This window comes from Sturnus vulgaris, chromosome 3 (genome assembly GCF_052056855.1).
Source record: "Sturnus vulgaris isolate bStuVul1 chromosome 3, bStuVul1.hap1, whole genome shotgun sequence".
NCBI lineage: Eukaryota > Metazoa > Chordata > Aves > Passeriformes > Sturnidae > Sturnus > Sturnus vulgaris.
Window position 1 is genome coordinate 105,258,979 of NC_142245.1, and position 19,070 is coordinate 105,278,048.

Sequence of the window (19,070 nt, forward strand, 5' to 3'; positions counted from 1 at the left end):
AATGTGGTTGCAAAATGTGGACAATGTGCACAGGAGTTATTAATGTTTGCAGGAAAATGTGCTGCTTCATCTCCATTATGGTCATTAACCACAGCTGTGGTTTTGCAAGCAAAGAATTTGCACTCATTCTTAGAGCTGAGATTTGGATTTCAGAAGCAGAGACACAGGTAGTTCCTGTAATTCCTCTCCCAGCTACAATACAAACATGTATAGACACTGGAAAAAGACTTCCCTTTAACTTAATGGACCTAGAACACAGATTGCAGAAGGAATTTAAAATGGTTTAAAACAAGGCTAATGTCAAATGTTTCATACGGACCATATTTCTCACAGTAAAAAGGGAATATATATATTTTTTTTTAATTTTTTTTTTTTTTTAAAGGGAGACAATACACTGTCCAGGAAAACAAAGCAAGCCAGCCAGCTCCACGACCATTTGACTGGGAGACAGCTCCAGAGTCATTCCAGTACTGGCAGTACAGCTAAGCCAGAGTTCTCCTATAAGCCAGATGACACACTTGGAAAAATATATTCCAGAGCTTGTTATCCATCCCTTGCACCTGCCAAATTTGCCCATATGGGACCACAGGTGTTGGCTCAACTGCAGGAGGAAATGGATGGGAAAAGGCAGCAAGATGAAGAGTATCAATATCTCAAGCAGTGAGTAACATCAAGCCAGTGCTGAAGCTGCTACAAGCCAATTTCTGATTAAAGGATTGTGATTTTTAGAAAGTCCAGTCCAGTTAAGAGGGTGCTTTTAGATACATGCATGGGCAGATATTTAAAAGCCCAACACATAAAATGCAAATCCATCTTGGGATGCTCCATTTTCACACATATATGAACACAATAGTTGTCAAACACTTGTGGACACAGGTGCTGGAAAGCACAGCTTTGGTGGCACAGGGCCCCTCTTGGGCAATTGACCATTAAGAAGTGATTCCCCAAGCACTGTTCACATAACTCTCCTTACAGTGGTGTGAACAGGCCAATACATTCATACATTCACCCCAAATTCCAAGCTGCTCCTGCCTGGGAATTGTGTCTCTGTGCTAGCGTAGCAGGGTGCCCAAATGAGCTACCACGCTGGAAAGCAGAGAGCACTGCAATATTAGCATGGCTCTGTGGCTTTGGAGCTGAGACCAAAGAGGCTGAGGGAGCTCAGAACCATGGAGATGTAACCAGGGAGGAATTTGCTTAGCACCTGCACAGGTCTGATCTTTCTTCCAGGAGAGTGAACTAAAGCAGAGTTGTCCTTGACTAAGTGCAACATACCTGAGTTTCAGTTCCAAATGGCCCCAGGCTGCTGGCTGCAGATGAGACAAATCCTGAGCAGTGCACAGATCGGCACTACATTTGTCATTGGGAAAAAGCATGGGAATTCTAGCTCAAAAGTGCAAAAGCCCAGCACTTGAACAGGAACAGCATCTCTTACATTGCCAGCTCAAGCCATCCAAAAGTTGCAGACAGGTTCCCATACTCATGAACTTGTCTTTAGCTAAAAATCACACCACAAGATCTGATTTTAATAACACATTAGGACTTGATTGCACTTGCTGTCTAGGGTTTTTTTTAACCACTGGGGTCTACTTCCAAACACTTCCACAACAGGAAGGCTCAGAATATGTTATTTTATACTATTTTTCAAATGAAAGCTGAGGTTCTTATGTAGTCATCTTAACTCCAGGAGCTGTGTTTTTTAAGGCACACACCAAATGTCAAGGGACTCACAATAAAATCTCAAGAATTGGCAAGATTGCCTTTGCTGGCTTTAGGGAATGAGCAGGTTGTTGTTGGAGCCACACATTAGAGGGAGACACACTCACATGTTCTTAACCAGTGAACTGTGCACCGAGGTATAATGGCAATTCGCCCAGCACTGACATACAGCAACAAGAACAGGATGCACAAAATTCCCAGGCCTCTTAAACTAATGGAGAAGCTTTGTTAGTTCCACTAACAAGGGAACCAATGACATAACCTGTCATAAACATGTTGGGACCATTATATACACAGACATGAGATATATTTAAACTATAAAAACCCATTTAATAACCAAAAAGACAGCTGCGTAATCTGCACATTACACTCACAAAAAGGAAATAAAAGTAAAATGAACTGGAACATGTGTGTCTGGAGAGAAAAGGGGTGAGAGAGGCCTGAACACCGCTCAAGGAATCTAAGACCTGCTTTAGCAGGAAAGCACTGCTATCCTCCATTCTCTCTTGCCTTGTACAAACCTTATTTTTACAGGGGTTTTTGATTGTATTTTTAATAGAATTGCACATACACTAACAATGGGACAATTTTCATATACGGGGAGTAAGCTGGGAGCAGAACTTTGTCTTCTGAATTGACAGGGTAAAACAAACGTGTACTCATCTCGGTGTCCAAATGATCTGGGTACCAGCACTTGGGATCAAGACAAAGTCAAAGGAATACAGTGAACTAGTCCTTAATTTTCTTACATTGAAGTGCAAACACTGAGGCACAATAGGGCAGAAGAAAAGGACCTTCTCTTTCATCTAGCTCTGCCTTTTGTCTTAAAGGCATTGTAGATTTACGTACAACAGGAAAACTGACTCAAAGGTATTTAACAAGGACTATGCTCACAATCTAGTCAGGGTATGAAGGGTTTTATAAATCATATTACTTATGTTTTGCCATCTCTATGAAGGACAGGTTTAGTTCTATAATAACTCACTGAGGTTTTGTCAGGATCAATTTACATTTGTCAGATGCTCTGCAGTCTTCAAACAAAAGCCATAAAAACCAGCACTACACCAGTATTTCATCTTTCTAAAGGTTATGATTTATAGCCCATAGAATGGGAAGAAGAGGCAGTGGAGGGGTGTATTTTTCTCCCAGCTGCAAACACTGATCTTCTCCAGAGAGGAACGAATGTACAAAACTCAGCAACATGGATCCCTAATACCAAAATAGAGATCGAAAAACCCCTCCAAGGTGCCTAAATGTCTGTATCTAATTTATGGGTAATTTACAATGGAAATAGATGATTTTAAAATGTATACAAATTGTATCCTTGTGCATCAGGGTAGATAGATGGTTTAACTACAAAATAATGAACGTGAAGCGTCTCTTGTGAACTGCCAGGTAGACATTTTGATTGCCCAGATTTCATTAAACTCAAACCAGAGAGAGCTTGAAGTCTTCCAAACATTCTTTAACTCTATCAAGTGTGTCGGTGCTCTACAGCCGATGACAATATATTTCACCAGAGTTGCCAAAAAATTGTTTAATTTTAAGCAATGCCTGTATTGCATTACTTTTACAAGTTAAGCCAGTGTGTAGGGCACAATCAGCTCCATAGAAGAATAAAGCCATTGCCAATGTTTTCTTTGCATCCATAAAACCAATTTCACACAGGCATTCCTTAACCAAGGAGAAAGACAACAAAAACAACAATAGAACCCTTGTCATGTCCTTGTCTCCTCCAGCCCTCCAGTCAGCACTGCCTTTCCCAGCTTTGCCAATCAGACTCAAGCGAGTGAAGAGTTACAGAGAATGTCTGTGCTGCCAAGAGCTATTTCCAGTGGACTTTGATCAAGTGATGCTGTAATCCCTAATGGGAAGCATACTTCATTTATAAGGTATTCTTTGGTGTCATTCCCAAGGAGCAGGCACACGAGTTTTTGAGCAGCAAAGCTCTTTCCCTACAGAAACTCTGTGCGAGGGCAGCTCTGCCATGTCCAGTGCAGGTGCCCAGGCCTGCCCAGGCCAGTGGATTTTGGTGTTAGCCATTGATGCAGTCTGAAAAGGCTGAGGGGGTCAGAGGCAAAACTCAGCTCTGGAATTCCCTCAGCCACAGACCTTTACCCAGCAGCAGTGACAAACACAGAGCAGTGTGCTCTGATTTTATCTTTTCCAGCGAGGAACACGACAGCAGGCTGTTCTGACATTTGCACTTTCATGCAACTTCTCTGAACTTAAGAGAACTCGGGTTGTTCAGAACAGTATTTTATTTTCCCTGAAGGTTTATTCCAAGACCAAGGACAATTAGCTCACATTTTAACAAGGAAGCAATTAAAGTGCATGACGTTCATGAAAATGATTTATCATGCTATTAAATTAGGATGAAAATCATCAAAGTTCATAATAGCCAAAGAAAAACAAATATAAATTATGTTCATGCTCAGTTCGTACCCCGATGCTTATCAGCCTGAATCGCTTGTATTTGTTCTCCAGTGCTGCTGTGCAATTTTGTAATTGCACCTCACCATTTGGAAAACGTAGTGGTTTTATTCTGTGCTGTATTGCAGGCCTTTAAATTTAAAAGGCTTAAACGGCCCTTATCTGCCTAAAATTTCTTCAAAAAATAGATTAGGCTTCCAGAGTTGAAGGCATTTTGGGCACCCCAGGCAAAGCTGCTGTAGTCAGGTGTAGCACTGGACAGAAGGAGAGCCCCTTGCCACCCCAAACCCACTGTTTCTTCCATCTATCCATTTACAAAAAGGTCTGCTCTCATAACCAATAAAAAATACATTATTTTCACTTCACTTTTTTGTTAGGTTTCTCCACTGTTTTTACATTCAAACAAAGAAAAATAAGATTTTTTTTCTGAAATGGCAGCTTCAAACCAATACATTTTGCTCACGTTTTCTTCCCTAGCACATTTGGATATTGCATAGATATCCCTTTATTATGAGATATAAATATGTTAATAACTCTTCAAGAAAAGAAGAAGCAATGAGAATATGCCCCAGTGGTAGCAACATAGAACCAGAGAGGAGTTTTTCTACTACTGGCTGCCTCTGTGATACTGAGAAGAAAAGTTGTCTGTGCCTTTGTTTTGTTAGTAAAATTACAACGTATTAACTCCTTCATAGGACTTTTGTTAGAAAAACATTTAGGCACTTCTATAAGAAACATTTGTTCTTTCAGGCAAGGTTTCCCAAGCAATCAGGGTTTCACTTCCATACCAATATACAGAAATCTCTTCTAGCAGCTTTCTGCTCTTCACAAGCACCTTTCACAAGAAACCTTCCCGCACCTCACTGCCAGCCCCTCAGATTCTGACCAGAGAGCAGCTTCAAAATCTGGCAAAATCTGCATCCCTGCAAAGGTCTGTTTGCACAAATTTGGGAGATCCTGCTGTGCTATCAGAGGCTGCGAGCCTGCTGGCCCTTCCTGAGGTTACAAAGTGGTGAGAAGATACACCTGAGAATGGCAAATAAGGCTTCCTGAGCAGTAAAATCATCAGGAAAAATCTATCCCTCACTAGGTAAGAGCCCTATTCAGGGGCTCAGATAAACTGCCTTCCTATCCTAAAGTTGAAGAATGTGGGAAATTGAGCACCTTACTCATTAATTGCTGGAAAGATGCCTGGCTTAGATGTCTGAGCTTCATGTCAACAACAGAGTTCCTCATAGATTTAATTTAAGGGAATAGTTCATCTGCTAGCTACATGCTAAATTGATTTGCTGAATAGGGACCTATGTTTTAAAGTCATAATAAATTTCTGTTACTGTGGACACCGTTACCCTTACTATATCTTGGTAAACATTTGTTTATAAAAACTTGGATTATACAATTTGCAAGTAGTTTTTATAGGTTAAGTCTCCTTCATGACTTGGAAAGCATCATGCATTATCACATCAATGCAAAGAGAGCTAATAAGAGCTTAAGTACATCTGTTTTCTAGAAAGTAAAATTAAAAAAAAAAAAAAGCATTTCAATTCCCCATTTCCTTAGCAAATTGTCCTTATTTTTTTGAAAAAGGGAAGCATTAAATGTTCTGTCTCCATGATGAGTTCTAAATAGATATTTTCAATGAATTATCCTGATTGAGCTGCCTGTCAAGATAATGGTATAAATTGCTCCTTCAATCTACATTTACAAACTGATTTGAACAGCCTCAGTAAAGACTCAGACAAAAGTTAAAGGGATCTGATGTAAATCAACAATGAGATTAGTGTTCAGATCTCCTCTCACAGACAGGCTGTGCTGCAGCTGAACAGACTCAAGTTACAGTTTCTTTTCTGTTTTGCTTTAGTTTCCTCATTTCAGCTCTGTTTAAATTTTAAAAGTATGAGTGACAGCCTAGAAAGAGTGTTCTGAGATAGATAATGAAATATTTCCAGAACCTCAGGTACTGCATCTTAAAAACTTTTATTCAACATGAAGGACTGAATTTTTTACATGTAGGAGATACTTTCAAATGTTGAAAAATACAAAAAAATAAATTTAAAAACTAGAAATGTTAGAGTACTTTACATGTGGTATGAGCTAAAGAAGGAAAACTATTGCAGGTTTTATTAATGAACCTCAATCTCATATAGAAAATGTTGTTTTTAGCTTTTCACTTCCCTGCTATAAAAAACCCCTTTTTTTACTGTGTTTAGTTTAATTTAAATAACTTGATCATTAAGTGATTCCCATTTTATTTTGTTTGTAGTTCAGAGGATTTAGGTGTTCTAGTAACTTTTAGCAGCATGTTCCAGTACTGTTTTACCTTCTCAATTACTTTACGGCCATTTACAGAAGAAAAAGGAGTAATGATAATTGGATATAACTTTTCAGTATTCATGTTCTGAAAAATTATTAGAAGCCTTGAAAAATGTTGACATACCTCACTGTTCTGTTTTGCTCTGGTTTAAATATCAGTGTATTTATTAAAGCTGGTTGGAAAATTTAATCACATATAATATTTTCTTTTTCATCAGATGTGAATTCTTTCCAGGTTTTTCAAGACTCTCATTTTTCTACACATCTCAGAAAATCTGTATTAAATGAGGTAGGATTTATTCCAAGTTATTCAGTGCATATCTTCAAAGAAGTATGTTATGCATATATCTTTTAAAATAACTTATTATGTAAATAGTCATTAATACAGAATAGCTGGGGAAAGATTACTTCAAAAAATGTTGGTCTTTTAAAATGCTGTGTGAGAGAGACTTAACGAACACAGTGAATACCCTGAGTTATAGTTCTATAGTTATAGTTCGTGCAATATTTTATATTCATCAGATTTAACTCTTCAGGTTATTTTCTCTTTTTTTTTTTTTTTGTCATGGATCCATGTTATCTATTGTTTTCCTTAGCCAGAAACTAATTCCTGAAGGGCAAGATTTTTGTCTTTCTGAACTTGCTGCCTGATAAACAATTCTCCACTGCAAATAACTCATACATGTAGTGGAGAGCCCCTCACGAGTGGATGCTCAGACTCTGATCTCACAGCTCTGGGCACAGACGGCTGCAGCCACCCCTGGCTGCAGGAGCAGGACCAGCTCCATCACCTGCAACAGCCTGCTCAAGGTCAGGAGAGCTTTGGGTACAAGTACTTGAGAAATCACCTCACAGCTGGTTCTTAGACATCAAGAGCTGAGGGCATCCCCACCTTCCCCCAGCTTTAGGGATCCACTGAGGCTAGTTTGGCATCCAGTCACTGTAAATTCCCAGTATGGTCCTGGAAGAAAGACAGGCTGTGTCTCCAGTTCCAGAGCAGAGCTAAGGCTGGACACGACGTCTGGAGAAGCTGACCTCTGTCCACTGACTGCTGTGGGAGCACGACCTGAGGAGGTGCTTACTTAGGCACTTCAAGAAATTTCCTACAGCTCGTCAAAATGGACTCAGAAATAGAAGTACTGCAAGAAAAGTGGCACAGCTGGGTCATGGGTTTTGCCAAAGATGCTTATTGTAGGAGTGTTTATATAATTTAAGCCTGGAATGAAATCCTGCCAGACATACACTCCATTATTTTTTTTACCCTCTGAGCAGATTTCCCATCAATCTCTGTGGTGGTAACCCAAGGTAAAACCTTGGTTTGCAAACACACAGAAGTTGAAGTACACGAGCAGTGCTTCTGAAGTCAATGAGCTTGGCTTTTTAAAGTGGTATTACTTGGCTGGTGTGTAATGAGCAGGACTTCAAAATGAGGATGCCCAAGCAAAGGCCAAAGGCTCTGAAAACAGAGAGGCAGGAGGCAGTAGCAGTTCAGTTCCTCTAGGTGAGAGGAGAGACAAATGATTGTAATTTCTTGAAACTGTTCTTGCTACCCAGGAACTGCCAGCTGCCTGCCATTGCCTGAAGCTGTCCAAATTCAAGGCACAGAGGGGAACATGCCCAGTCATTATAGCGATTTTTCCCTTACCAAGGGAACTGAGCTACTACAGCTTCACATAGGACTCACACCAGAAGAGACAATATTCTCAAACTCCTTTAAAAATTGCTCTGAAATTTTGAGTTCTGCTGGGGTTTTTTTGGGGTCTGTTTTGTTTTGTTTCAAGTTGTGTAAATGTAAGGAAAAACAACCTCAAACAACAAAAGGTGAACTCCAGAGATGCAATGCAGAAACAAGATTAGCAAGTTCTCAGTCTGGCCAACACAGCTGAAACAGTTTTGATGAAGATCTTAGATGTCAATTCCAGCTTTAGGCATGGCTGCTTCCAAATGTTTTTCCCATGTTGTGTCACATCAGTGATTTCTAGGGCTCATCCCTTTTTTCCCAGCGGTTACTGCTTAGATTACAGAATACTGAATATCCCCTTGACCTCCATCTATTGGTCTTTCATTCTCCATATATGTCACTTTCAACCTTTCAGCCACACAACTGTCTGGGCCACAACAGCAACATGAGGAACACTGCTGGCAAATTGCTGTTTTCATCTGTGCTTTAACATCTGTCCTGCACAGGCTCTGAACTGTCCCACACAGCTCAGGAGCCCAATCCCACCTCACTCATCAGCAGACATGCTCCTTGCTCAAGGCAATAGGGGAGCACATTTCAGCACACAAGGACTGGCTTAGCAATACACCAAAGCATTTCTCTGATTTGCAGCCCAAGGGATACACCTTTACTGTAACAACGTCTGAAGTCAGTGGTAAAAATGAAGGCAAAATGAGGTCAGGCACCAGAAGAGCAATGATGATCGTGGCTGCAGAACACAGGGAAAGCCCATAAGTCAAGGAAATTATTTAACCACATTCAAAGGACAGGTCAGGGAAACGCCAGGGATAAGGGGGAGTGGGATCAATGCAGAGCATACTGAGCAGAAACACGCTGTGGAAGAGGAGCAGGCAAGGGTGAAAAAGGCTGGTGAGAAGGCACAGGTCAAGGAAGATGTGACCAAGGCTAAGAATGAGCTCTAAGGCTCAGGGATGAGTAGTGTAAGGAGCCAAGCACAGAAATACATTTACATCTGTAAACTTATACTTTCTCTGGTTGTATTCATCTCATCAAACACTCTTGTCTCTGACTACAGATCTGCCTGCCTGTGTTAACTCTCAGACTGAACTGCACAAGTTTCCCCATGACAGAAGTGTGCAAGTGACCTGTACCCATGCCCTAGATATCCAGATGGTTTAAGACACTAATTAGATGTGGCCAAAGGCCCTTCACCCAATTCACTCACCATTTGCTGTGTTACCTGACTGATCAAATGCAGTCCATTTCCCATGTACACAGGACCCCATGTCCTCATTAATAAGAATGAGAGGATAGAGTCACTGTTACACCAATGGGAGTTTCACTTTGGAACCTTAAAATTCTTCAAATACAAAAGGTTTTGTACCATATAGAAATTCCATTATCAATGCACTTTTCTGGCAGCACGAAGATATGTTTGTCACTTTGTTGTACCTCCTCCATTAAATATGACTGGAATTATGGGGGAGGAAGGCCATCAAGGGACAGATCCCATCTCAAGGCTACCATCACCTTTTTGCAGCAATAAGTCACGTCTGTTTTTTATGTGTGATCATTGCAGGGGAGGGAGGGCAGTCAAAGTGATTCAGCACTTGAAGCCTCATCCAAGACTCTGCACAGCTTGGATCACCATCATGTTGGGAGGCAGGAGGATGACAGGAGAATCTGCTAGCAGAATGCCTCAGATTGTTTGTCCTTGCACTTAATCCACTTTATACTTCCTCTCATGCCAACACTAGCAGCAACCAGCAACTTTGAGACACTGGAGGTTTTGTGTAGCTCTTGAACGTTGTTTTGCTTCAATTTTTCCTCTCAGTGTTGGACTTGTTTTTTCTCTTTTGTGATATATGTGGTGGTTATGAAAGGTGTGCCTGTGAAAACAGAACTGACAAAGGGTTCTATTCAGTTCACCCAGGAATACAACAGGAATTATATTAAAGGTATCCAGCTATTGTAAAGTCATGGAATAAATTAGGTTGGAAGAGACCTCTGGAAGTCATCTGGTCAAAACTTGTACTCAGAACTTCAAAATTTTCTCTGGGCTTTGTTCAGTCATGTTCTGAAAATCTTCAGGGCTGGAGATTGCACAGCCTCTCTGGGCAATCATGCCAGTGGTTAACCACTGATTGTGAATGGCTTTTCCTTATATTCAGTCACGATTTCCCTTGATGCAGACTGTGACTATTGCCTTCTGTTCTTTTGCTACGAACATCTTAGAAGAGTTCAGTTCTTTCTTCTCTGCAGCCCTCCTTTAGGCAGCTGGACACAACAGTGACTAGATGGTCTCTCATGCTGAGAGAACCCAGATCTCTCAGCCTCTCTTTCTATTTCATCATGTGCTGCAGCCCCCAGCCAGCTCAGTGGTCTTGACTGATCTCATTTGAGGATGTCCATGTCATTTTTGTTCCAAGGGGCCAAACTGAGCACAGTACCCAGCACATGACAGTCAGGAAGAAATCACCATTTCCCTCAGCCTGCTGGCTATGCTTTGGCTGATACAGCCTAGGGAACAGTAGCCTCACTGGCACAGGGGCCCACTGGGGACTTTTGTCCCATTTGGTGTCCACCAGGATCCTTACTTATATCCTTTGTTGCAAAGCTCCTTTCCAGCACTCCATCACTCCCCAGTCAGCAGTGGTGCATGGTTTGCTCTGTCCCAGGTTCAGGACCTCACATTCCCTTTTGTTGAGCTTTCTGAGGCTCCTGTAGGCCCATTTCCCCAGCTTGTCAAGTGTCCCTGGATAGCAGTCAAACCTCCAGCACACTCAGTGCTCCCCTCAGCTGGAATTATGCACAGAGGTGCCTGCCAGGCCATCACCCAGGGCAGTGGTGAAGGTGTTTGACACCTTCCCCCCCAGTAACACAGCTGAGAGCTGCCACTCAGCACTGACCACCAGCCAGACTCCAGCTCATTAACCACTCACCTCCAAGCCCAGACAGATTTTCAGCCACCTAGTATTCCACATCTCCCAAGTTTGGCTACAGCACCTCTCTTGCCTGTGGACATTAGTGCTGCTCTGTGGTTGAGGAAGCATTGCAAAAATTTGAGCGCAGAGATCAGAGGCAGGAGAGCTGGGCTGTTTTCCAGTCTCTGCTGTGTGACCTTCAGTAAGTGGCCCAAGCCACAGAGACCAGATGCTACATGTTGTTTAAATAAGTCAGCCTATGCCACAGACTGTAGATGCAGCTGCATCTGGGGCAAAACCCTGTGAGACAGCTGAACTAACATCACTGCCAACAACAGGAGCTCATGCCCAGAATTAATAAATAAACTAAAACCAAAATAAAATTTAAAAAATATTTCTGTAAAGATATTCCACTCTGGCATTTCAATCTTAGCATAATGTTTTAGGCTCAAGCTTAAGTTCTCCTCTCTACAAAATGGTGACAAGACAACCTAAACTCATATGCTGCAGGAGTGCTAGTGATGGCACTTCAGTATTGCATGTGAATAAAGGATAAAATATGCAATCATCTATAAACCTTTTAGTGCCACAAAAATCCCCTTGCAAGGTGATTTCAGATGAGGAGCAAGCCATGGCAGTGACCGGATGATGTCTGTGAAGGCTGCAGCATGCAGGGTGATGTACTGCTATTGCTTTCACAACCTGCTGTATTTTGCGTACCAAATAATATTGGACCAGCAGAAATTCATGTCCACTGTCAAGATGCACAAAACTCGAATAATTTTAGACAGCTCTATGAGATGTCACAAAGACTACACAGGAGCCAAACTGATTAGAGCAGAGGAAGGATGAGAAATCATCTGCAGAAAGAGAGGCAAAAGTCTCCCAGCCACCCCATTGCCAAAAACAGTCTTTTTCTCACCACACGAAGTCTCCAGAACATCATTGTCATGATTTCATGTTAGGATTCAGTCACGTTTGTGCATGACTTGCTATCATGCTTCCTTCTTTGCTTGTGTTTTCTTCACACACTGGTAACACAGGGGAACGTCCTAGGTCCCAAACAGGGACAGCACACAGTACCTGTGACTGGGCAATAGCCCTGCTCTAAGCCTCCCTCCACCTTACTGGCCTGCTTTCCTGACACCAGGAAATCTGGGTTCAGCCTGGAACTCCAGGTGTGTTGAATGCAGCTGCAAAGTTGTATGGATACAACATTGATACAGCTCTGTATCTGCCTGTGGGGACTCTGGTGGACAAAAAGCTGGACACAACATAAGAGTGCCCTTGAAAGCCTGGAAAGAATCATGTCCTGAGCTACATCCAAAGCATTGTGGGCTCCAAGTCAAGGGAGGGGATTCTGCCCCATAATTCTGCTCTCATGAGACCTCACCTGCAGTGCTGCATCCAGCTCTGGGATCCCCAGCACAAGAAGGATATGGATGTATTAGAGAGGGGCCAGAGGGGTCCACATAGGTGATGAGAGAGCTAGAGCACCTCTCCTATGAAGACAGGCTGAAAGACCAGGAGCAGAGATGGCTCGGGTGAGATCTCTAAGCAGGAAAGTCCCCAGAGACATCCTAGTAGCCTTCCAATACTTAAAGGGGAAACTTAACTACTTAAACAACTTATAAAATAGAGGGAAAGCAAATTTTATACTGGCAGATAGTGATAGGGCAAGGGAGAATGGTTTTAAACTAAAAGAAGAGAGGAGACTAGGAAGAAATTCTTTACTTCGAGGGTGGCAAAACACTGCAACAGGTTGCCCAGAGAAACTGTGGATGCCCCATCCCTGGAGGTGTTTAAGGTTTCACAGGGCTTTGAGCAACCTGGTCTAGTGGAAGGTGTCCCAGCCCATGGCAGGAGGTGCAACAAGATGATCTTTAAGGTCCCTTCCATTCTGTGATTCCGTGACACTCAGTGCTGTTTGTCCCTGCCTGCTGACACACCTTTCCCGAGCAGGGATGCTGTCTGCCCCGAACAGACATGGACCAGGAACCCCGAGGAGCCCCAAGGATCACTATGCGGCCCCTGAGAGGCTGGAAAAGGGTGCACACCGCCCCGGCAGCGGTGCCGACAGCAGGATCCAACTCCCTTCTCTTGCCAAGGAAATTTCCTGAGCAAAAATCCCAGCACAAGATCCATCAATGCGCCCGGAGCCAGAAACTGACGGCGGCGGGCTGCGGTACGATCCCAGGAGGGACGATCCTGAAAGGGACGATCCCAGGAGGGATGATCCTGAAAGGGACGATCCCAGGAGGGATGATCCCGGGAGGGACGATCCCGGGAGGGATGATCCTGAGAGGGACGATCCCGGGAGGGATGATCCTGGGAAGGACGATCCCTGTAATGACAATCCCAAGAAGGATGATCCCAGGAAGGATGATCCCGGGAGGGGCGATCCCTGTAATGACGATCCCAGGAAGGATGATCCCGGGAGGGGCGATCCCTGTAATGACAATCCCAGGAAGGATGATCCCGGGAGGGGCGATCCCTGTAATGACAATCCCAGGAAGGATGATCCCGGGAGGGGCGGTCCCTGTAATGACAATCCCAGGAAGGATGATCCCGGGAGGGGCGATCCCTGTAATGACAATCCCAGGAAGGATGATCCCGGGAGGGGCGGTCCCGCCGCTGCCGCCGGCACGGGCCGCGCTCTCCATGCGGAGGGCAAGGGAGACACCTAATGGGAACCGGCGCTCAAAGCGGCGGGGACTGCGGGGTGCAGGGGCTTTGGGAACGGCTGGGCAATACCATTCCGAACACTGCTTTTGGAAAGACATCCACACGGCTAGGCTGTTGATCCATCCCCACACTAAAAAAAAAAAAAAAAATCTGCAAGTGACAGCAGCATCGTGCACTAGGTCAGCCTGGATAACTGGGGACAATCGGCATCAAAATTGTTTCTCACAGGAGAACAAAAGCACCTTGCTCTCCCCTTCACTGTGGGCCATGAGCACCAGGTCCTGCTGAGAGGTGGGGAAGTCTGACAGGTCCCACGGAACACAAAGACTCAATTCCTATAGCGCAGCGCTAATTTAATTCACTAATTTCTGACGGTAGAAAGAGAACATAAGGTACCAGTGATATAAGGCAGTGACCTCATAGATCATCTTCCCAAACAGACCTCTGCTCACAGGAGGCTGAGTCTGGTGAGTTATAGATATTCTCGGGTTACCCAGTAAACATTCCCTACTAATCCCTTGCAAGAGTCTCTGGGAGCAAGTACTGTTCCCATTTTACAGGTTTTACATCCCCAAGGAGATGAGAGGGGCTGCAGCTCATCAGACTGATGGAAACAGCATTCATCCCCCTGACAGCAACATGACAAGAAGAATTAGCCAGTGAGGCCAGGCAGTAGATCACCTCCACAGCCTCACAGGCAAGCGTGGAGAACTCACAGAGAAGGGAGCAGCCACACAAGCCACCGGGTGAAATCAGGAAGAAACCTCACAGATCACTGTTAATGACAGCTGCTCAGCAAGGAACAAAGTGCTTCACACTGGTCATGGGCTGAAGCCCATGGTTGTCCACGCTGGCCATCATCTTAGACAGATGTACAGCATTAGCTTGCCAGGGATTTCAAGGTTTTGTAGTCCTAACCCACACTGCGGTAACCCGAGATAGGAAATAAAAGCGACTTCTTGCCAGCATTCCTGGATGTGCTTCAGGATGAAAGCTGTCTGCTCCTCTCTGGCCAAGCTGTGCCTACAACTGTGTGACTCTGAGGAAGCACATGAGTGTTTTTGTGGTGAAAATGTGACTCAGCAAGTTCTGTGCTCAGCTGGATCCTGGAGGAAGCAGTGGGTGTCTGAGATGGAGGTGAAATACCACCAACAGGCTGACGACAGCTCCTTGGGAGACAGCTGCCCACTGGAGCAGGTACCTGTGGGGAGCAGGATGGGGGATGCCCCAGTCCATGGCAGAGAGAGCAGAGATGCTGTAGAAAGACGTGGAGATGAATAATACTAGTATTAGGGGTAGACAGGGAAAAGGATAAGAGAAAGAAAGGAGCACAGGGCTCCTCTGCAGGAGAACAGAAGAGGGGAAGGACATACTAACATATGTCCCCTTAAGAGGGAGCCAGGAAATTATGCTGATAAAAGGTCAATACCTACTGTGGAACTGCAATAAGCACATAAACAAAATATCTAACTCTTTAACGAAGTGAAGCTTTTTTTCCAGTTCCTGCCAGTGAAAGGTGTGTCACTCTTATCACAGGACACCAGCGGTAGCAGCAAGGTGAGACACAGGTCTGAGCTTGGCGTGCCCAGGGTCTGGGAAAGGTTTACATGTGTTTAAATCTTACTGAAGTAAATGAGATTTAAGCAAGGGCTTAACTACTCCACTCAACAGAGACGTGTCCTTGAATCCGGCCCTTCATCAAGAAATGTTAATTAGATGTATTTCGTTCTGAAGATATCTGCCTCTGAGGACAATTCCATCATCTCTGAGATGCTCACATACAATAGTAACAAGGCTCCACAGTCACCTGGGCAGCGAGAGTGCTGAACCTCTCAGATCCCAGTTCTGCTACTGCAGATCATGACAAATAGTGTCGGGTTTTTTTTCCCTGAAATAACCTCCCAAATAGCTACTTCGGTCCTGCTAAATGCAGGACTACTCCTCAGGAATAAGATGACAGTCCAATCTTGGGATTCCAACTCCTTCACTCCTTAACAGACAGCTCTGAAGACCACCACCGTGCTGGCATCACAGGCACTGCAGAAACACGCAGTGCACGGTCCATCTCCTCCACCTGCACAGAAAAAAATCCTGTGCCTTCAGCAGAAAATAAACCCATGCACTCAAATACCAGAGTGAGGTGGGGGAAAAGTCAGACTAATTAAATAGATGGATCAGATTCCAGCATGCCCCAAAGGTCACTCCATGCAGGGTCCGCCGGAGGGGAGGTGGGAGCAGCGTTGCTCCTCCAGGGAGGGTGCCAAGCTACCAGCTCTTGATGATTAATCCTGGAGAGCAGGAGGCAGTGGAGAACACCCTGCCAATTGCAAATGTGGTGATGGGGCACTGGGGGCATATATATGCATCATTAGTCATCTGCAAGAATTTTGTTTTTGTAACCTCTGCATTTTTATCTGTCACTTCGAGCAATAAATATGCACTCCCGCCAGTGATTTGACATTACACTTGCTTTGGATGGTTGCCTTTCCCAAATATTAATAGTAACTCATTGTGGACACAGCATTGGTATTTAGTTAGATCAGACCAGCTTCTTTTAAAAAACAACTTTTCGTATAAAGAGAACAGATGTTTTTAATTTACACAAAGAACAAAAACAAAGTTCTATTGTTCGGTTATAGCGAATACAAACATTACAGACACAGAGAAATTAACACCAATTCCATGTTAAAAAAAATTAAAAGCCCATCAAGGTACAGGTCTTCTTATTTGTGCTTTTTTCACTACTTTAACGATTTCGTGGCATGCAATGATAGCAGCTGTTCCTTTTGGAATTTATATGCATTTGAGTGTGGTATATTTTAAAGATAAAAATGGCATAAACACAGGGACAATTTCTAAACACACATTATACAGACAATAATAATAATAATAATAATAATAATAATAATAATAATTTTAATACTTTAATAACAGATGAGGAATTTAAATTCTTACAGTCCAGAGCATAAGCCAACTACTTGTTCACAGAGATAGGAAGAAATTGCTATTTGAGCTGATTTTTCTATAGTTGTACCTTAGGGGTAAATTTTCCTCTGCACCATCTGCACAGAACAGTAAGGCCTCAACCCTCTGAAACATGATGTGCACATGAAGACAGACAGAGCAGTGACATTGGTGAGGTTATCCTGTGCCACGGTATGAAGTTCAACCAGAACTATCTTTCTATGCTATTTTACCCTGGGAATTCAAGAGCATTTTGAATGCATTTACAAGCTCCTGGTGCATACGGGTGGCAGAGCTCAGGCTCACATTCCTGCCAAGGTGACCAAGCTCGTTCCAGAACAACAATGCTACCCTGCAGGTGGAGGCCACTTGCACTTCTCTGTCTCACAGACACCCTGAGAAAACATTTCTCAGAGATAAAGCTTTACACTATTCCCATTTCTCACCTTCTGAACCCACAACCTGGTTATCTAATTCTCCTCTTACTCCAAGGCATATCTTTTCCCATGGAGAAGCACCTCTTCTAGCATCTCCTTGAAGATTTTCAAGAGGCTGTCTCTAGTTGAAGGCCACATCTTACCTTCTTGGGCAGCTACTTCTATGTTTAGAAACACTGACATAACAATATTTCTATCTCTATTTCAGGTTTGCCAGTCCTGCAGTTGCAAGAGGACGAGGAGGGCAGAGATACCTTATATTGGCTTTTCCCAGCTCATAAGTAGAAGCAATGATTCTATAAAGCAAAGACTGTTGCTCAGAGAAGCTGTGGATGCCCCATCCCTGGAATTGTTCAAGGCCAAATTGGATGGAGCCCTGAGCAATCTGATCCAGGGGCAGGTGTCCCTGCCCATGGCAGCGGGGCTGGAATTGGATGATCTTTAAGGTTCCTTCCAACACAAACCATTCTGTGATTTTATGATTCTATGAATCTGCTTTTGAAACATTAAAACAAGATTTTGCCCCATTCCCTCTCCCATTGCTCACTAGTTGCCTTTTTTGTCTAGTAATGAGTGACATTTTACTCTATCACACACTCAGACTAAGTATCAAACTACGAGGCTTACTTCAGATCAACACACAGGACTTAGTGGGAATAAAAACAAACAAACCCTTCCTTGCATTTTAACCAATTGTAGAAATAAAGTTATAATTAAAAGGCCTATGACAGAAAAATTCGAAAATCTTTTTCTGTATTATTCATGTAACCTGGGGACTTCAGTGCCACAGAACAACAGACACAAACAACATGACTCAAAGGGCTGGAGCCTTTTTCCACCACTGAAAGCAAGCCTCACTGGGAGAGGTGCTGCTCCAAGTGGTTGGTTATAAACCTTCAAACACATTATATAATACAAAGCCCAGGTCCAGACCCATGCAGGAAAAAAAAGAGAAACCAAAACATTGCTTTCAAATGGTACCTTTCAGCTCAAAAGAACCCAAGCCATGAATCATTTTATCCACCGCAGAATGCCATCACCTCGAAGCTGAAATGCAGCAGCTGTTTATTACCCTGCAAGAACATTAAGATGGGTGCTCTTTTGCAGCCAAAACAGCTAGGAAAACCAAGTAGACAAATATAAAAACCTGGAACACACAGGCTTATCCTCCCTACCTTTATAATGAGTACCAGAGGAACTTTAGGGACCACAAGCAGCTGACGCTTCCAGACACTCAGTGCTAACAACGCTTTCCACAGCACTTAAGTGATCCTTGGAAGCCAAAAGCGTTTGACCTGGACATGCTTTGCTTTGCTTGGTTGACAGTGAGGCCAAGAGCTGGCTATCACACACTGACCACAATTTCTATGTCACATCCAAAGTCACTTCTGTCACGCTTAGAACCACAATTAATGCCAGAAACACAATAATCACGATGGTCTGAGTTGTCCAAAGATGCAGAAGTTTGTCTGGCTGCTTGTGGCAGCAAATTGTAGTTGTGTACCTGCTCTGACAGTTGATTGTTAATTAATGAATTGTGATCACGCTCTCTCAAACATGGCTCCCTCAGACCCTGACTCACAGTATCTCGGGGAGATGCTACACGTCTCTTGGAAGTGGCTTATCAAAATTGGAACTGTTTGCTGTCCAAATATACTGAAGTTCTCACTCAAAATTCAAAATCTCATTGTTACACCACACTCATCACTGTGGTATCTGAGTACGGCCATTTCCAGCAGAATTCCAGCCCCAGCTGGATTCAATGAAGAGTCACTCGGACACAGAGGTAACGGGGGCCAGGACCATGCACTGAGTCCTGCGTGGGCTCATGAGAAGTTGTGGCAGAAGCTGGACTTCAGCTCCCACAGAATGAGAAAGGGTCTTGTGGCCAAAGGACATTAATTAGGAGATTGC